This window comes from Triticum urartu, chromosome 4, assembly GCF_003073215.2.
Source record: "Triticum urartu cultivar G1812 chromosome 4, Tu2.1, whole genome shotgun sequence".
Classification (NCBI taxonomy): Eukaryota; Viridiplantae; Streptophyta; class Magnoliopsida; order Poales; family Poaceae; genus Triticum; species Triticum urartu.
The window spans coordinates 41,167,283-41,188,507 of record NC_053025.1 but is presented as its reverse complement, the minus strand read 5'-3'; positions in this window follow the sequence as shown (position 1 = coordinate 41,188,507).

Here is a 21,225-nt window from a genome sequence, read left to right as displayed (position 1 = left end):
GAATCTCGGGCAAGTAACATACCGATGACAAAGGGAACAACGTATGTTGTTATGCGGTCTGACCGATAAAGATCTTCGTAGAATATGTGGGAGCCAATATGGGCATCCAGGTCCCTCTATTGGTTATTGACCGGAGATGTGTCTCGGTCATGTCTACATTGTTCTCGAACCGTAGGGTCCGCACGCTTAATGTTACGATGACAGTTATTATGAGTTTATGCATTTTGATGTACCGAAGGTTGTTCGGAGTCCCGGATGTGATCACGGACCTGACGAGGAGTCTCGAAATGGTCGAGACGTAAAGATTGATATATTGGAAGCCTATGTTTGGACATCGGAAGTGTTCCGGGTGAAATCGGGATTTTACCGGATTACCGGGAGGGTTACCGGAACCCCCCGGGAGCCAAATGGGCTAACATGGGCCTTAGTGGAAAGGTGAGAAGGCAGCCCACATAGGGCTGCGCCTCCCCCCCCTCTCCCTAGTCCTATTAGGACTAGGAGAGGGGCCGCCCACCTCTCTCTCCCTCTCCCCTTTAAGGAATCCTATTAGGAATAGGATTGAGGGGGGGAGTCCTACTCCCGGTAGGAGTAGGACTCCTCCTGCGCCTCCCTCCTTGGCCGGCCAGCCTCCCCCCTTCATCCTTTATATACGGGGGCAGGGGACACCCCAAGACACACAAGTTGATCCTTGAGATCGTTCCTTAGCCGTGTGCGGTGCCCCCTGCCACCAAATTCCACCTCGATCATACCGTTACAGTGCTTAGGCGAAGCCCTGCGTCGGTAGTACATCAAGATCGTCACCACGCCGTCGTGCTGACGGAACTCTTCCTCGACGCTTTGCTGGATCGGAGCCCGAGGATCGTCATCGAGCTGAACGTGTGCTAAGAACTCGGAGGTGCCGGAGTAACGGTGCTTGGATCGGTCGGATCGGGAAGAAGACGTACGACTACTTCCTCTACGTTGTGTCAATGCTTCCGTTGCGATCTACAAGGGTACGTAGATCATACTCTCCCCTCGTTGCTATGCATCACCATGATCTTGCGTGTGCGTAGGAAATTTTTTGAAATTACTACGTTCCCCAACAGTTTTTCCACTCAAATGTTGTTCTTGTGCATCAAACATCAAAAAGGAAGAGGGTGATTGCCGAACCTGAAGGAGCACCAGCAAAGTCCTTGAAAAACATGGTGGTGCTGGAGAAATCAGACAGCACCCCACTTATATTGGATGTACAACCAGTGACACAAAACATAGGACCGACTCCAGCAGACTGTACCAATACTTCACTGGCCACACTGATGTCTACTACACAACCTTCTTCTTGTAGACGTTGTTGGGCCTGCAAGTGCACAGGTTTGTAGGACAGTAGCAAATTTCCCTCAAGTGGATGACCTAAGGTTTATCAATCCGTAGGAGGCGTAGGATGAAGATGGTCTCTCTCAAGCAACCCTACAACCAAATAACAAAAAGTCTCTTGTGTCCCCAACACACCCAATAAAATGGTAAATTGTATAGGTGCACTAGTTCGGCGAAGAGATGGTGATACAGGTGGTATATGGATAGTAGATAATAGTATTTGTAATCTGAAAATATAAAAACAGCAAGGTAACGAATGATAAAACTGAGCGTAAACGGTATTGCAATGCTACGAAACAAGGCCTAGGGTTCATACTTTCGCTAGTGTAAGTTCCCTCAACAATGATATCATAATTGGATCACATAACTATCCCTCAACATGCAAAAAAGAGTCACTCCAAAGTCACTAATAGCGGAGAACAAACAAAGAGATTATGGTAGGGCACGAAACCACCTCAAAGTTATTCTTTTCAATCAATCCGTTGGGCTATTCCTATAGGTGTCACAAACAGCCCTAGAGTTCGTACTAGAATAACACCTTAAGACACAAATCAACCAAAACCCTAATGTCACCTATATACTCCAATGTCACCTCAAGTATCCGTGGGTATGATTATACGATATGCATCACACAATCTTAGATTCATCTATTCAACCAACCCATAGAACCTCAAAGAGTGCCCCAAAGTTCTACCGGAGAATCACGACGAAAACGTGTGCCAACCCCTATGCATAGGTTCATGGGCGGAACCCGCAAGTTGGTCACCAAAACATACATCAAGTGGCACATGGTATCCCATTGTCACCACAGATATCCACGGCAAGACATACATCAAGTGTTCTCAAGTCTTTAAAGACTCAATCCGATAAGATTACTTCAAGGGGAAAACTCGGTTCATTACAAGAGAGAAGAGGGGAAGGAGAAACATAAGATCCAACTATAATAGCAAACCTCGCGATACATCAAGATCGTGCCCAATCAAGAACACAAGAGAGAGAGATCAAACACATAGCTACTAGTACATACCCTTAGCCCCGAGGGAGAACTACTCCCTCCTCGTCATGGAGAGCACCGGGATGATGAAGATGGCCACCGGAGAGGGATTGCCCCCTCCGGCAGGGTGCCGGAACGGGTCTAGATTGGCTTTCGGTGGCTATGGAGGCTTCTGGCGGCGGAACTCCCGATCTATTGTGCGTTCTAGAAGTTTTAGGTCACGTAGGTATATATGGGTGCAGGAGGTACGTTAGGGGAGCCACGAGGGCCCCACGAGACAGGGGGCGCGCCCTAGGGGGGGCGCCCCCACCCTCGTGAGCACCTCGTTCCTTCCTTGACATAGGGTCCAAGTCCATCGGGTGTGTTTCCTTCCAAAAATAACTTCTCCAGTTGATTTCGTTCCGTTTCGACTCCGTCTAATATTCCTTTTCTTCAAAATGCTGAAATAGGCATAAAACAACAAATCTGGGCTGGGCCTCCGGTTAATAGGTTAATCCCAAAAATAATATAAAAGTGGATAATAAAGCCCAGTATTGCCCAAAACAGTAGATAATATAGCATGGAGCAATCAAAAATTATAGATACGTTGGAGACGTATCAAGCATCCCCAAGCTTAATTCCTGCTCGTCCTCGAGTAGGTAAATGATAATAAGATAATTTCTGATGTGGAATGCTAGTTGGCATAATTTCAATGTAATTGTTCTTACTTGTGATATGAATATTCAGATCTGAAAGATTCAAGACAAAAGTTCATATTGACATAGAAACAATAATACTTCAAGCATACTAACAAAGCAATCATGTCTTCTCAAAATAACATGGCCAAAGAAAGTTATCCCTACAAAATCATATAGTCTGGCTATGCTCCATCTTCACCACACAGAGTATTTAAATCATGCACAACCCCGATGACAATCCAAGCAATTGTTTCATACTTATGATGTTCTCAAACTTTTTCAATCTTCACGCTATACATGAGCGTGAGCCATGGATATAGCACTACAGGTGGAATAGAATGGTGGTTGTGGAGAAGACAAAAAGGGAGAAGATAATCTCACATCGACTAGGCATATCAACGGGCTATGGAGATGCCCATCAATAGATATCAATGTGAGTGAGTAGGGATTGCCATGCAACGGATGCACTAGAGCTATAAATGTATGAAAGCTCAACAAAAGTAACTAAGTGGGTGTGCATCCAACTTGCTTGCTCACGAAGACCTAGGGCAATTTGAGGAAGCCCATCATTGGAATATACAAGCCAAGTTATATAATGTAAAATTCCCACTAGTATATGAAAGTGACAACATATGAGACTCTCTATATGAAGAACATGGTGCTACTTTGAAGCACAATATATGAGACTCGCTATATCATGGTGCTACTTTGAAGCACAAGTGTGGAAAAAGGATAGTAGCATTGCCCCTTTTTATTATTTTTTTATTTTTTTATTTGGCCTTTCTTTTTTTTCCTTTTTATTTGGCCTTTCTTTTTTTATTTGGCCTTTCTCCTTTTTTTATTGGGACAATGCTCTATTGAATGATGATCAACACACTTTTATTTATTTACAAATCAATGATTACAACTCGATACTAGAACAAAGATGACTCTATATGAATGCCTCCGGCGGTGTACCGGGATGTGCAATGATGCATGAGTGACATGTATGAAAGAATTATGAACAGTGGCTTTGCCACAAATACTATGTCAACTACATGATCATGCTAAGCAATATGACAATGGTGAAGCGTGTCATAATAAATGGAACAGTGGAAAGTTGCATGGCAATATATCTCGGAATGGCTATGGAAATGCCATAATAGGTAGGTATGGTGGCTGTTTTGAGGAAGTTATATGGTAGGTTTATGGTACCGACGAAAGTTGCGCGGTACTAGAGAGGCTAGCAATGGTGGAAGGGTGAGAGTGCGTATAATAAATGGACTCAACATTAGTCATAAAGAACACACATAATTATTGCAAAAATCTATTAGTTATCGAAACAAAGTACTACGCGCATGCTCCTAGGGGGATAGATTGGTAGGAAAAGACCATCGCTCGTCCCCGACTGCCACTCATAAGGAAGACAATCAATAAATAAATCATGCTCCGACTTCGTCACATAACGGTTCACCATACGTGCGTGCTACGGGAATCACAAACTTCAGCACAAGTATTTCTCAAATTCACAACTACTCAACTAGCATGACTCTAATATCACCATCTCCATATCTCAAAACAATCATCAAGTATCAAACTTCTCATAGTATTCAACACACTCATAAGAGAATTTTATTATTCTTGAATACCTAGCATATTATGATTTTAAGAAAATTACCTTGCTATTTAAGACTCTCAAGATAATATAAGTGAAGCATGAGAGTTCATCTATTTATTCAAAATAAAACTACCACATGCTCTAAAAAGATATAAGTGAAGCACTAGAGCAACAACAAACTACTCCGAAAGATATAAGTGAAGATCAATGAGTAGTTGAATAATTATGGAACTATGTGAAGACTCTCTAACATTTAAGAATTTCAGATCTTGGTATTTTATTCAAACAGCTAGCAAAGAAAAATAAAATGACATTCTAATAATGGCAAACATCGTGTGAAGAAGCAAAAAACTTAGGATCAGCCGATACTAACCGATAGTTGTTGAAGAAGAAAGGTGGGATGCCAACCGGGGCATCCCCAAGCTTAGACGCTTGAGACTTCTTGAAATATTATCTTGGGGTGCCTTGGGAATCCCCAAGCTTGAGCTTTTGTGTCTCCTTAATTCCTCTCATATCACGGTCTCCCTAAATCTCAAAAGCTTCATCCACACAAAACTCAACAAGAACTCATGAGATAAGTTAGTATAAACCATTGCAAAAACCTTATCATACTCTACTGTATAAAACCACTAAAATTATTATTCAACATTGCATACTAAATGCCTCTGCATATTTAATAGTCCTATCCTCAAATATAATCATTAAAGAAGCAAACATATGCAAACAATGCAAACATAACAGCAATCTGCCTAAACAGGATAGTCTGTAAAGAATGCTGCAACATCCATACTTCCCTAGATCCAAAAATTATGAAATAACATTCTCACTGTAGTAAATTTATCAGAGCTTAATATGAAAAAGGTTTCAACATTTTATCACATTCTGACTTTTCTAGGGAATTATTGCAACAGCGGTAAAGTTTCTGTTTTCAAACAGCAACATGTATACTTGTAACATAGGCATAGTAAAGACTATCAATGCCACTTTTATTGAAATAAAAGATGCAAAAAATTGTTCTAAATAACAGAATGCAAATTCTAACAAAATAAATTGACGCTCCAAGCAAAACACATATCATGTGGCGAATAAAAATATAGCTCCAAGTAAAGTTACCGATGAACGAAGACGAAAGAGGGGATGCCTTCCGGGGCATCCCCAAGCTTAGGCTCTTGGCTATCCTTGAATATTACCTTGGGGTGCCTTGTCCATCCCCAAGATTAGGCTCTTTCCACTCCTTATTCCATAGTCCATCGAATCCTTACTCAAAACTTGAAAACTTCACAACACAAAACTTAACAGAAAACTCGTAAGCTCCCTTAGTATAAGAAAGTAAATCACCACTTCATGGTACTGTAATGAACTCATTCTTTATTTATATTGGTGTTAAACCTACTATATTCCAACTTCTCTATGGTTTATAATCTATTTTACTAGCCATAGATTCATCAAAATAAGTAAACAACACACGAAAAACAGAATCTGTCAAAAACAGAACAGTCTGTAGTAATCTGGATCAAACGTATACTTCTGGAACTCATAAAATTCTCAAATAAATTGCTGGACCTGAGGAATTTATCTATTAATAATCTGCACAAAGAATTAACTAAATATCACTCTCCAAATAAAAATGGCAGCAATTATCGTGAGCACTAAAGTTTCTGTTTTTTACAGCATGATCAACAAGACTTCACCCAAGTCTTCCCAACGGTTCTACTTGGCACAAACACTAATTAAACACATAAAACCACATCTAAACAGAGGATAGATGTATTATTTATTATTAAACAGGAACAAAAATCATGGAATAAAAATAAAGTTGGGTTGCCTCCCAACAAGCGCTATCGTTTAACGCCCCTAGCTAGGCATGATGATTTCAATGATGCTCACATAAAAGATAAGAATTGTAACATAAAGAGAGCATCATGAAGAATATGACTAGCACATATAAGTCTAACATACTTCCTATGCACAGGGATTTTGTGAGCAAACAACTTGTGGGAACAATAATCAATTATCATAGGAAGGTAAAGCAAGCAAAACATCAAGACTTTAAGCACATAGAGAGGAAACTTGATATTATTGCAATTCCTACAAGCATATATTCCTCCCTCATAATAATTTTCAGTAGCATAATGAATGAATTCAACAATATAACCAGCACCTAAAGCATTCTTTTCATGACCTACAAGCATAGAAAATTTACTACTCTCCACACAAGCAAAATTCTTCTCATGAATAATAGTGGGAGCAAACTCAACAAAATAACTATCATGTGATTGAAAATTAAGATCAAGATGACAAGTTTCATGGTTATCATTATTCTTTAAAGCATACGTGTCATCACAATAATCATCATAGATAGGAGGCATGCTTTCATCATAATAAATTTGGTCATCAAAACTTGGGGGATAAAAAATATCATCTTCATCAAACATAGCTTCCCCAAGCTTGTGGCTTTGCATATCATTAGCATCATGGATATTCAAGGAATTCATACTAACAACATTGCAATCATGCTCACCATTCAAATATTTAGTGCCAAACATTTTGTAGATTTCTTCTTCTAGCACTTGAGCACAATTATCCTTTCCATCATACTCACGAAAGATATTAAAAAGGTGAAGCGTATGAGACAAACTCAATTCCATTTTTATAGTTTTCTTTTATAAACTAAACTAGTGATAAAACAAGAAACTAAAAGACTCGATTGCAAGATCTAAAGATATACCTTCAAGCACTCACCTCCCCGGCAACGGCGCCAGAAAACAGCTTGATGTCTACTACACAACCTTCTTCTTGTAGACGTTGTTGGGCCTGGAAGTGCATAGGTTTGTAGGACAGTAGCAAATTTCCCTCAAGTGGATGACCTAAGGTTTATCAATCCATAGGAGGCGTAGGATGAAGATGGTCTCTCTCAAGCAACCCTGCAACCAAATAACAAAAAGTCTCTTGTGTCCCCAACACACCCAATACAATGGTAAATTGTATAGGTGCACTAGTTCGGTGAAGAGATGGTGAAACAAGTGGTATATGGGTAGTAGATAATAGTATTTGTAATCTGGAAATATAAAAACAGCAAGGTAACGAATGATAAATTGAGCGTAAACGGTATTGCAATGCTAGGAAACAAGGCCTAGGGTTCATACTTTCGCTACTATAAGTTCCCTCAACAATGATATCATAATTGGATCACATAACTATTCCTCAACATGCAACAAAGAGTCACTCCAAAGTCACTAATACTGGAGAACAAACGAAGAGATTATGGTAGGGTACGAAACCACCTCAAAGTTAGTCTTTCCAATCAATCCATTGGGCTATTCCTATAGGTGTCACAAACAGCCCTAGAGTTCGTACTAGAATAACACCTTAAGACACAAATCAACCAAAACCCTAATTTCACCTAGATACTGCAATGTCACCTCAAATATCCGTGGGTATGATTATACGATATGCATCACACAATCTCAGATTCATCTATTCAACCAACACATAGAACCTCAAAGAGTGCCCCAAAGTTCTACCGGACAATCATGACGAAAACGTGTGCCAACCCCTATGCATAGGTTCATGGGAGGAACCCGCAAGTTGGTCACCAAAACATACATCAAGTGCACCACAGATATCCACGGCAAGACATACATCAAGTGTTCTCAAGTCTTTAAAGACTCAATCCGATAAGATTACTTCAAGGGGAAAACTCAATTAATTACAAGAGAGAAGAGGGGGAGGAGAAACATAAGATCCAACTATAATAGCAAAGCTGGCGATACATCAAGATCGTGCCAAATCAAGAACACGAGAGAGAGAGATCAAACACATAGCTACTAGTACATACCCTCAGCCCCGAGGGAGAACTACTCCCTTCTCATCATGGAGAGCACCGGGATGATGAAGATGGCCACCGGAGAGGGATTGCCCCCTCCGGCAGGGTGCCAGAACGGGTCTAGATTGGCTTTCGGGGGCTACGGAGGCTTCTGGCGGCGGAACTCCCGATCTATTGTGCGTTCTGGAAGTTTTAGGTCACGTAGGTATATATGGGTGCAGGAGGTATGCCAGGGGAGCCACGAGGGCGCCACGAGATAGGGGGGCGCGCCCTAGGGGGGGCGCCCCCACCCTCGTGAGCACCTTGTTCCTTCCTTGACGTAGGGTCCAAGTCCATCGGGTGTGTTTCCTTCCAAAAATAACTTCTCCAGTTGATTTCGTTCCGTTTCGACTCCGTCTGATATTCATTTTCTTCAAAACACTGAAATAGGTATAAAACAGCAAATCTGGGCTGGGCCTCCGGTTAATAGGTTAGTCCCAAAAATAATATAAAAGTGGATAATAAAGCCCAATATTGCCCAAAACTGTAGATAATATAGCATGGAGCAATCAAAAAGTATAGATATGTTGGAGATTTATCACACACCACTAGCCCCACCACACAGGACCTGCACTCCAGCAAAAGGTATACCGATTTCATTTGCCATAGCACCAGTTGTACAACAGAAAAATCCCACTCCAGCAAAAAGTACAGCAAGTCCACCGGCCGAAGACCTATCCCAACTGCAGAGACGGCCAATTCCTGCAGATTGGAACCCCATTCCATTTATTCCCAGTTAAAAAGACAATGCTTTCAATGTTGTTAGGGACTACGTGCATATATTCCCATCATGGGAAGATTATTGTGAAGACAAACACCATTTTCACATCTTCCTGTTCAACTTACGTGTAAGTGCTATTATTCATGGTTATTATTTTCCTATTTTCTGCTGATTGAACACATCAATGATTTACATTACATTATTGTAACTAGGCGAGGGTCAATCTGGATAGTCATTACGAGCAAATCTTGCTTGTGCTTTTGAAGGAAGCATTGCAGCAGTATCGGTGTTACCTGAGGAAATCACACTTTGATGGCAAGTCTATAAACAAATTTCCGGTGAAGTCTCATGTGCTAAATTTAGAAGACATTGAATGGAAAAACCTTGTTATGCACTGGTCTCGTTCCCAGGATGAGGTATTGTCTATGAAATCACATGACAATTTGAACTTCTACTTTTCCGCATGTGCCTTACGGATCTTTTTTGCAGGAAATCTGCTCGAAGAAGAAGTCCGGTTTGACAAGAACGATAGGATATCGCAAATATGCTTCACGCTGCTTTGCTCTTGTTAGTACCTGTTGTCCTGTATCACTGTACTTGCATACATACCTAGTTCATTATGTGACAGCAGTATGCATGATAGCTTGCTTATCAATTGTTCGCTGCAATTTATCTGATCTGTATGAATTGTTACATTAGTGTAGAATATATCCAATGCCATTGTTTTTTTAGCTCTGCATTGTTCTTGTAAGTACATGCTGTCCTTTATCAGTGTACTTATAATGACAGGTAGTTGTTCATGTACCATCACTCTGCAGCTTATTTTCCTTTGCCCTCCATTTTCTAAACATTAGATCTATATTTACTCTCACCATATGGTTGGTACTGAAGAAGTTTAGATGTACATTGCTCTTGGCTGTACCTTTTGCCTGTATCGCTGCACTTACATTTATAGCTACTTGGTTATGTAGCATCACTCTTCATCTTAGCTTAAATATTCTCCATTTTTCGTATATTATCACATCTATATTTACTCTTAACAAAATGTAGAATAAAGGCAATGCTTTTGAAGAAGATTCTGTGGTAAACTTCTTGAATTTCCCCCCCCCCCCCATCAGCATGGACAAGGCATTTATAGAGCCTGTCTTCACCAATAATGTAAGTTTGTCCATCTCAAGCCTTCAAACTTTGTTGTATATATTTGGTTAGGCATGACTGCAACAGCTGTTTATTTTTGGTGTTTGCATCAAATTGCTAGTTTATAGTTTATTATATGTAGTTCATAAACAAAAGTTCGTCCTTTCTCAATTTAAGTTTTCAGTTGTACAACCAAGTACCTTCTTCATACCATGTAAATTAAACTATACAGAGCAAGTGATCTTCTTTTGCACTGCATGTATGCTTCTGTTCTTCATCTGTAATCCAGTGGTCTGGTGAACCTACCCACTACAGCACAATGTCATATTCTGCAATGTCTTAACTATGAACAATGTCATATCATTCTACTATTATTTAAACCGTCTCTTTATTTGCCAATCTGAAATGGTATAAATTGACAGCACACTAACCATTGATACTTATGAGTTCTTGATCTGTAATCCAGTGGTGTCGTGAAGCTTCCAACTCCTTCACAATGTCATTTCCTGCCATGTCTTGACCTGAACAATACCATATTGCATTAATGCAAATTTAAACTGTGTCACTTTATTCGTCAGTAAGAAATGTGATGAATTGTCGGCACTGATACTTTTATATGCAAAACCTGTTATCTTTCTGCTTGTTTATCTTTCAGAGTGAGGAAGATATAAGTGTTGAACAAGCATAGTCTCATCATCTTGCTCAGCTGCTTGCGCTGCAGCTCCCCAGCAGGGCTAATCTTTCTTGAACTCTATTTAAGTGCTGTCGGTTTTGTATATTATTTTGTCGGTGTGTTTATTTGCACTGGTGGCGATCTTTGATGCCCAGTGTATGTAATCTGCTGTCTGCTTGTGCTTTATTATCATAGTGGTGAACTTGGATGCCCAGTGGATGTAATATGCCGTAATTTCTTTATTGTATAGTATAGGTTTTTTCTTATTCACGATGCTGTAGTTATTTTACTGTATATATATATCCTGTCTTCGCAGTAAACCGGCCAAACCGTAAAATTACGGTACATAATCGGGCCGTCATGCAATCATGATGTAGGTTGGGACTGAAACATGCCGATCAGATCACGGGCCGGCAGCAGCCCGAAATGAACCCTGGCCCATGATTGTGCGAATCAAATCACGGGCTTTTAACAGGCTGAAAAATTGTCTCGGTCCTTGTTTGCCCCAGTCAGATATCGGCTGCGAGCAGGCCGGATTTAAACCGGGCTGTAGTTAGGCCCAACTATATGACGGGCTTTTAACAAGCTGAAATTAATATAGGGCCGAAATGTTAAACGGGCCCTTAACAGGCCAAAACTAATATCAGGCCAAATTACTAAGTGGGCCTTTAGCAAGTGGGCCCAAAAGCATAGTGTCCAGTTGACGAACCGAATCTCATATGGGCCATAATTAGGCCCAAAACCTCTTAAAGGGCCGGACCTGATTTGGGCCGTAATTTAGCCTAGAATGTGGTAGGCTTTTAACGGGCCGGATCTTATATGGGCCACTATTAGGACCGGAGCATGGCAGGCCATTAATAGACCGGATCAAATATGGGCCGGCATTTGGCCCAAAACATGGCAGCTAGTTAATGGGCCGGCCTACTAGGGTCCTCAAAATCTTGTGGGCCTACAGCTGGGCCGGCCCATTAAAGTCAGCGAAATCTCATGGGCCTTTAGCTGGGCCGGCCCATTATGATCCGCAAGAATTTTGTGGGCCTTTACCTGGGCCGGCCTATTATGGCACATGAAAATTTTGTGGGATTTTACCTGGGCCGGCCCATTATGGCCCACAAAATCTTGTGGGCCTTTAGCTGGGCTAGCCCATTATGGTCCGCAAAATCTCGTGGGCCTTTAGCTGGGCCGGCCCATTATGGTCCGCAAAATCTTGTGGGCCTTTAGTTGGGCCGGCCCATTTAAACTTGTTGGGCCATTCCACGTGTCGATGTATCATAGGCGCCTTCTGTCCAGTGAGTGGATGACATCTGTCCCGACGATGAGCCGACACGTGTTTCCTCTAGCCAATGATGATTTTACACGTGGAAAATCCCCATTGGTCGGGGCTGTTAACGGGTTATCGAATCCAAAACCCGACCCGATAGCTTAACGGCGTTCCGTTACGGTGGATGCCACGTGCCGGTTACCCTTGATGAAAGTAGTTCTGTGACGCGCGATTTATCGCCATGGAAGTGGACACTTCCGTGATGATAATTTTGGTAATGTCATGGAACACTTCTACGACAGCACAGGTATGACTATCTTGGTTCTGTCATAAATTTGTCATGGATGTACATGCATGACAAAAAAAGACCTATTGTGACAAACACGTATCATCACGGAAGTGTATTTTTTTTGTAGTGGCATCCGCGGACAACGCCTGCCGGCCCCTCATATCTTTTGTCTAACATCCACATATCTCAAATCCGAACTTTCAAATCCATGCACACCCATCATACAAGTCAATGTCGCGCGTAAATAACAAATGTTGGTACCAAAAATACATAGATATTACATAAAATTTATTTTAAGAGCACAACTCAAACATTAGCTCTTTGGTTTTCATTGTGGGTCCACATATGCTCCACAAAATCATTAAGTAGCTAGGCATGCACCTAAGGATCTTGAAGATTTTGATGCATCTGCAGAAAGTTCATAAGCTGAGCCGCGTCTTGATCTTCTGGGATTTGAACTTATTCTCCCGGTGCTTCAAAATCATTTGTTTGGGCTACACCATCACCCCCATCCTTGACAATCATATTGTGAAACATAACACAACATGTCATGAGCTGCCAGAAAGTTTCTGATTCCCACATCATTGCAGCTCCACGAACAATTCCCCAACAAGCTTGAAGCACTCCGAATGCCCTCTTGAAAGTGCAACTATCCCTGGGTGGTTTTGGTAATTCCTAACAACATAATAGCTCATTGAACTAATGCTATTTCAAGATGATCATTTCAGAAAGTTCAATGATTGGCGTCGCATGGACTAGGAATGTGGACCCCTCAAAATGCTAAGGACATATATTGGCAAAAACTCAAGACTCTACATTTTCATTTTTGTGATCCAAGATGACATTGAGTCCATAGGAAAAGTCAATACTATTAAAAGGGGATGAAGTGTTGCTTAATGGCTTGCTTGCTCAAAATGCTTAGTGATATGCTCCAAAAGCCCTCAACCACTTTCTGATATCCACATATGTCACGAGCCAAAAGTCAAACTCGGCACCACCAATTTGATCTATTCGGCGGGACCAAGTTCATTTGACATAGCCATAGGCAGAAACCCTAATCAGTTCGGTCTCACCGATAGGAATCTCGGTCTCACCGAGATGGGATTGCAAACTCTCTGTTTCCCTTCACAACGCTTCGGTCTAACCGAGATGAGCGATCGGTCCCACTGAGTTCGCAATGCAAACTCTCTGTTTCCTTTTCGTAACGTTTCGGTCTCACCGAAATGAGCAATCAGTCCCATTGAGTTTGCCTGACCGACTCTCTTTTTTCCTATTACAGAAATCAATCTCAAAGAGTTTAAGTGATCGGTCTCACCAAGATTACGTTATGCCCTAACCCTAATGAAATCGGTCCCACCGAGTTGACATGTGGGTCCCAACGAAAAGCCTAACATTCACATTTTGAACTTAATCGGTGTGACCGAGTTTGAGTATTCAGTCTCATCGAGTTTGGTAAATTGTGTGTAACGGTTAGATTTTATGTGGAGGCTATATATACCCCTCCACTCTTCCTCCATTAATGGAGAGAGCAATCAGAACGTGCCTACACTTCTAGTATTCATTTTCCGAGGGAGAACCAACTACTCATGTGTTGAGACCAAGATATTCCAATCCAACCACAAGAATCTTGATCTCTAGCCTTCCCCGGGTTGTTTTCGACTCAAATCATCTTTCCACCAAATCCAAATCTGTCAGAGAGAGTTGAGTGTTGGGGAGACTATCAATTGAGGCACAAGAGCAATGAGTTCATCATCAACACACCATCTATTAACTTTTGGAGAGTGGTGTCACTTGGTAGCCTCCATCAAGATTGTGGAGTTGAACCAAGGAGTTTGTACGGGCAAGGAGATCACCTACTTCGTGAAGATCTACCCTAGTGAGGCAAGCACTTCGTGGGCGATGGCCATGGTGGGATAGAAAAGGTTGCTTCTTCGTGGACCCTTTGTGGGTGGAGCCCTCCGTGGACTCGCGCAGTTGTTACCCTTCGTGGGCTGAAGTCTCCATCAACGTGGATGTACGATAGCACCACCTATCAGAACCACGCCAAAAAGCTCCTTGTCTACATTGCGTTTGCTCCCTCCAAACTCCTCCCCTTTACCTTCATATGCAATGATTTACATTCCGCTGCTATACTCTTAGATTTGCATGTGTAGGTTGATTGCTTGACTTGTGCTAAGTTGCTAAAATCTGCCAAGATTAAAATTGGGAAAAGGCTAGATTTTGTTTGGTCAAGTAGTCTAATCACCCCCCCTCTAGACATACTTTCGATTCTACAAGTGGTGTTAGAGCTTTGGTCTCCATTTGCCTTGATTTCCATAGATTTGGTGATCATAGCTTTGGTTTCACAACCTAGGAGAGTATGGCGTCTAGCGAGGGAAATTACCACCATAGAGGTCCTTACATTGATGGTACTAATTTTGCTAGTTGGAAGCATAAGATGAAAATGCATATTCTTGGACATAACCTCGCCGTTTAGGCTATTGTGTGTATTGGCTCGCAAGGTGAATTCTTTGATGGGAAAGAACCGAATTGTGAAGCTACCGCGAAAGAGTTGAAGATGCTACAATACAATGCTCAAGCTTGCGATATCCTCTTAAACGGATTGTGCCCCGAAGAATTCAACAAAATCAGCTGTCTTGAGAATGCGAAGGAAATTTGGGATACTTTGATTGATATGCACGAAGGTACCGACTCCGTGAAGGAATCCAAATTGGATGTGCTTCAAAGTCAGCTTGACAAGTTCAAACTGAAGGATGGTGAAGGTGTTGTTGAAATGTACTCTAGGTTTTCTCTCATCACAAATGAGATTGACGGCTTAGGAAGTGAAGAGATGACCGACAGATTCATTATCAAGAAGAACCTAAGAGCCTTGGATGGAAAATATGATACCATGTGCACACTGATTCAAATGATGCCCAACTACAAAGATCTCAAGCCAACATAAGTCATTGGAAGAATTGTTGCTCATGAGATGTCACTCAAGGATATATAAGAGCTTCACAACAAGTCTAGTGGTGCTTACAAAGCCTCATGTGATGCTCCTATATAGTCAAGTGATAAACAAGCCTTCAATGAAGAATTGAGCCTAATGGTGAAGAATTTCAACAAGTACTATAAGAGTAGAAGCAAGGAAAGAAGTTCCAACTCAAGGTCCTACAATGACAAATGATCTTCTAGTCGTGAGCGTAATTTCTATAATTGTGGAAGACTCGAACACTACTCCAATGAGTGTACGGCTCCCTACAAAAGAAGAGAAGACTCCCCTAACAGGAGAAGTAAAAGAGAAGAATCACCTCCAAGAGAGTAGGAGTAGAGATGATCGTTATGAACGAAGAACCTCTCGCAGAAGCAAGGACTCAGAAAGGAAGGACAAGTAATCAAGGAGCTACACAAAACGAAGACATCAAGCTCACATTGGTGAATGGGTATCTGGCTCCGGCTCCAACCATCACTCTGAGCGAAGTTATCACTCCGACTCCGAATATACTGAAGATGAAGGTGTTGCCGGTCTAGCACTTGTGTCGACCAACTCCTATGACATATTTGACTCACCAAATGAAGGAATTGGAAGATGCTTCATGGCTAAAGGCCCAAAGGTATCACACCCCGAGTATGTTGATTTCAATAGTGATGAAGATGATTTGCTAGGTGATGATGAGTTACTTGTTGACAACTAGTGATGAAAACTATGATGAACTTGCTATTAATCATGCTAATCGAGATAAAATGAATGATGATGATAAGAAGGAGATACGTAGGAGATCATTGAGAGCTTTTAAAGACTAATGAGAAGCTACGCTTTGAAAAGCTCAACCTTGAGCAAGAGCGTGGGTTCTTAAAAGCAATCAATGATGATCTTCATAAGAAAAGTTCTTCTTACATTGCCAAGTGTTTACTCTTGTATACTTACATGCCACAAGTAAAATCTAGCAACAAGAGCAAGAAAGATTCTCCTTCTAGTAGTAACAATAATCGTGTTAAATCCAATATTGTTGCTTCTAGTAGTTCTCTTGATTCCACTAATGATTCTCTTAGCCAAGTTACACTTGAGCAAGAAAATAGCTTATTGAAGGGAATTATAGAGAAAGGTGTTTACAAGAGCCTTACCGGAAGTAAGCAATTTGAGGAAATTGTACACAAGCAAGGAAGGCACCGGAAGAATCAAGGTGTTGGTTTTGAACGAAAGTTTAATGCCAATGGGGTTGAATGGGAAGAAGATCAATACCCCAAGACGAAGTTTGTTCCTCAACAAGAGAAGTATGATCCTACTTCTTTCAATGGGACACAAGCTCAAGATGATCTTCCACCACAAGACCATAAGCAAAAAGGCAAGGACAAGCTTCAAGAGGAGATTGATGCATTTGAAGAAGCTCCCAAGGCCTTGGTCAAGTGGGTTCCCAAGACTACATCAATTTCTTCCTCATCAAGTACGACTACAACTCCAAGGATTCCCATCAAGTTGATGTGGATCCCGAAGAACAAGAACTAGAGTGTTCTTGAGGGTGACTCCTCCAACATACTTCACTCATATCATTTTGGCGAGAACAAGTGCAAACAACTTCCACATCTTGCACTAGTTCAAGGAGTCACAAACCCTCTTGTTGGTAAGACAAGGGACAGGGTAACCTAACTATTTCATGGACATCATCTTGTGTGAACCTCACTCTATGTCTACGGATATCCTTGTTTTTTCCTTGTGGGACTAACCCGTGTAGGTATTGAAAGTGCAACTCACTCCAATGGATTGCTCCAAATGATCTACATCAACATTCAGCATCCACATCTTCAACATCTACATGAAGTCATCATCAACAAAACCCAAGGTTAGTTCATCCCTCTTACGGGGACATCACTTCTAGGGGGAGCTTTACTCTAAATATTGAGCTAAATCAACTCTAATGGTGTGAACACAACAATGCTTTATGTAAAAGTGGTAACCCCACTTCTGCTTATACGATGAGTATGACCTATGATCAAATGTTCTCATTTGACTCCTAAGTCAATATACTCATATATAGATGACCTAGTCATCGCCAATTGATTGATAGATGCTAGAGTGTTTGTGCATGCTTTGTCACATATTTCATTTGCCATTTTATTGTGTGAGCATGTTGGCTGCATATTTTACTCATATGAGGACATCCATTTGTTGATTTGATTGTTTGGCTCTTTTTCTTTTGCCAAATGGATGGACAAGAATGCCTAAGAACTTCCTCTAGCTATCTATGCTTTTCTCGTCTCAAACTCTATTCATGCTCTGACCAATCGGTCCCACCGAGTTCGCAATGCAAACTCTCTGATTCCTTTTCGCAACGTTTCGGTCTCACCAAAATGAGCTATCAGTCCCACCGAGTTTGCGTGACCAACTCTCTGTTTGCCTATTACAGAAATCGATCTCATCGAGTTTATGTGATCGGTCTCACCGAGATTACGTTATGCCCAAACTGTAATGAAATCGGTCCCACTGAGCTGACATGTCGGTGCCACCGAAAAGCCTAATGTTCACATTTTGAACTGAATCTGTCTGACCGAGTTTGAGTAGTCGGTCTCATCGAATTTGCTAAATTGTGTGTAATGGTTAGATTTTGTGTGGAGGCTATATATACCCCTCCATTCTTCCTACATTCGTGGAGAGAGCCATCAGAACGTGCCTACACTTCTAGCATTCATTTTCTGAGAGAGAACCACCTACTCATGTGTTGAGATGAAGATATTCCAATCCAACCACAAGAATCTTGATCTCTAGCCTTACCCAAGTTGCCTTCCACTCAAATCATCTTTCCACCAAATCCAAATCTGTGAGAGAGTTGAGTGTTGGCGAGACTATCATTTGAAGCACAAGAGCAAGGAGTTCATCATCAACACACTATCTATTACCTTTTGGAGAGTGGTGTCTCCTAGATTGGTTAGGTATCACTTGGGAGCCTCCGTCAAGATTGTGGAGTTGAACCAAGGAGTTTGTACGGGCAAGGACATCGCCTACTTTGTGAAGATCTACCGTAGTGAGGTAAGTCCTTCGTGGGCGATGACCATGGTGGGATAGACAAGGTTGCTTCTTTGTGGACCCTTCGTGGGTGGAGCCCTTGAAGGAAATATGCCCTAGAGGCAATAATAAAGTTGTTATTTATATTTCCTTATATCGTGATAAATGTTTATTATTCATGCTAGAATTGTATTAATCAGAAACTTAGTACATGTGTGAATACATAAACAAACAGAGTGTCCCTAGTATGCCTCTAATTGACTAGCTCGTTAATCAAAGATGGTTATTTTGTCATCTGATGAACTGGATCACATCATTAGTGAATGATGTGATGGACTAGACCCATCTGTTAGCTTAACACTATGATCGTCTAGTTTATTGCTTTCTTCATGACTTATACATGTTCCTATGACTATGAGATTATACAACTGTCGAATACCGGAGGAACACTTAGTGTGCTATCAAACGTAACAATGTACCTGGCTGATTATAAAGATGCTCTACAGGTGTCTCCGATGGTATTTGTTGAGTTGGCCTGGATCAAGATTAGGATTTGTCACTCCGATTGTCGGAGAGGTATCTCTGGGCCCTCTCGGTAATGCACATCACTATAAGCCTTGCAAGCAATGTGACTAATGAGTTAGTTGCGGGATGATGCATTACGGAACAACTAAAGAGACTTGCCAGTAACGAGATTGAACTAGGTATGATGATATCAACGATCGAATCTCGGGCAAGTAACACACCGATGACAAAGGGAACAATGTATGTTGTTATGCGGTTTGACCGAGAAAGATCTTCGTAGAATATGTAGGAACCAATATGAGAATCTAGGTTGCGATATTGGTTATTGACCGGAGAGGTGTATCGGTCATGTCTACATAGTTCTCGAACGCGTAGGGTCCGCACGCTTAACGTTCGATGATGATATGTATTATGAGTTATATGATTTGATGTACCGAAGGTTGTTCGGAGTCCCAGATGAGATCACGGACATGATGAGGAGTCTCGAAAGGGTCGAGACATAAAGATTCATATATTGGAAGGTTACATTCGGACAATGAAATGGTTTGGGTCATTTCGGATAAGTTTCAGAGTACCGGGGGTTACCGGAACCCCCTCCTGGAAGTTATTGGGCCTTATGGGCCTAGTGGTGGAAGAGAGGAGGCAGACCAAGAGGTGGCGTGCACCCCCTAGCCCAAACCGAATTGGACTAGGGCTAGGGGGCCGACCCCCCCTTTCTTTCTCTTCTTCCTCTCCTTCCTTCTTCTCCTACTTGGACTAGGAAAGGGGGAAACCTACTCCTACTAGGAGTAGGAATCCCCCCTTGGGCGCGCCCCTTGAGGCCGGCCCTCCTCCTCCTCCCCTCCTTTATATACAGGGGAGGGGGCACCCCATAGACACACAAGTTGATCTGTAGCCGTGTGCGGGGCCCCCTCCATAGTTTTCCACCTCGGTCATATTGTCGTAGTGCTTAGGCGAAGCCCTGCATCGGTAACTTCATCATCACCGTCAACGCGCCATCGTGCTGACACAACTCACCCTCGGCCTCAACTAGATTAAGAGTACGAGGGACGTCACTGAGCTGAACGTGTGAAGATCGTGGAGGTGTCATGCGTTCGGTACTTGATCGGTTGGATCGCGAAGACGTTCGATTATATCAACCGCGTTACTAAATGCTTCCGCTTTCAGTCTACGAGGGTATGTAGACACACTCTGAAGGAAATATGCCCTAGAGGCAATAATAAAGTTATTATTTATTTCCTTATATCATGATAAATGTTTATTATTCATGCTAGAATTGTATTAATCGGAAACATGATACATGTGTGAATACATAGACAAACAGAGTGTCAAACTACAAAAAAATACACTTCCGTGATGATACGTGTTTGTCACAGTAGGTCGCTTTTTTCTCATGCATGTACATCCATGACAAATTTATGACAGAATCAAGATAGTCATACCTGTGCTATCGTAGAAGTGTTCCATGACATTACCAAAATTATCATCAGGGAAGTGTCCACTTCCATGACAATAAATCGCGCGTCACAAAAGTGCTTTCGTCAAGGGTGACCGACATGTGGCATCCACCATAATGAAACACCGTTAAGCTATCGGGTCAGGTTTTGGATCCGATAACCCGTTAACAGCCCCGACCAATGAGGATTTTTCACGTGTAAAATCATCATTGGCTAGAGGAAACACGTGTCGGCTCATCGTCGGGACATATGTCATCCACTCACTGGACAGAAGGCGCCTATGATACGTCGACACGTGGCACGGCCCAACAGTGGCCCATTCCTGTGAAAAGGCCGGCCCATTTGATTTGGTCAAAAGCTGGCGGGCCGGCCCATGGAAAGCCTGTTAACGGCCTGTTCGCATATAGCCCATTTACAACCCGCTAACCCAAGGCCCGTTACGCCCTATGTGAATTAGGCCCAGTAGCATCATCTGGGCCTTCCAATATGATTCCAGACCATTTTCACTTCTGGCCCATGTATATCCCATGACATCTTTCGGCCCATATGAGGCCCTTTGTAACTCTTGGCCCATTAGCGCCCCGTGCTGAAACTGGCCCGTAATGAACAGTGTATTACTTTACACCCATTAATGGCTCGTGGTGAAACTGGCCTGTAATGAACAGTGTATCACTTTTTACCCATTAACGGCCC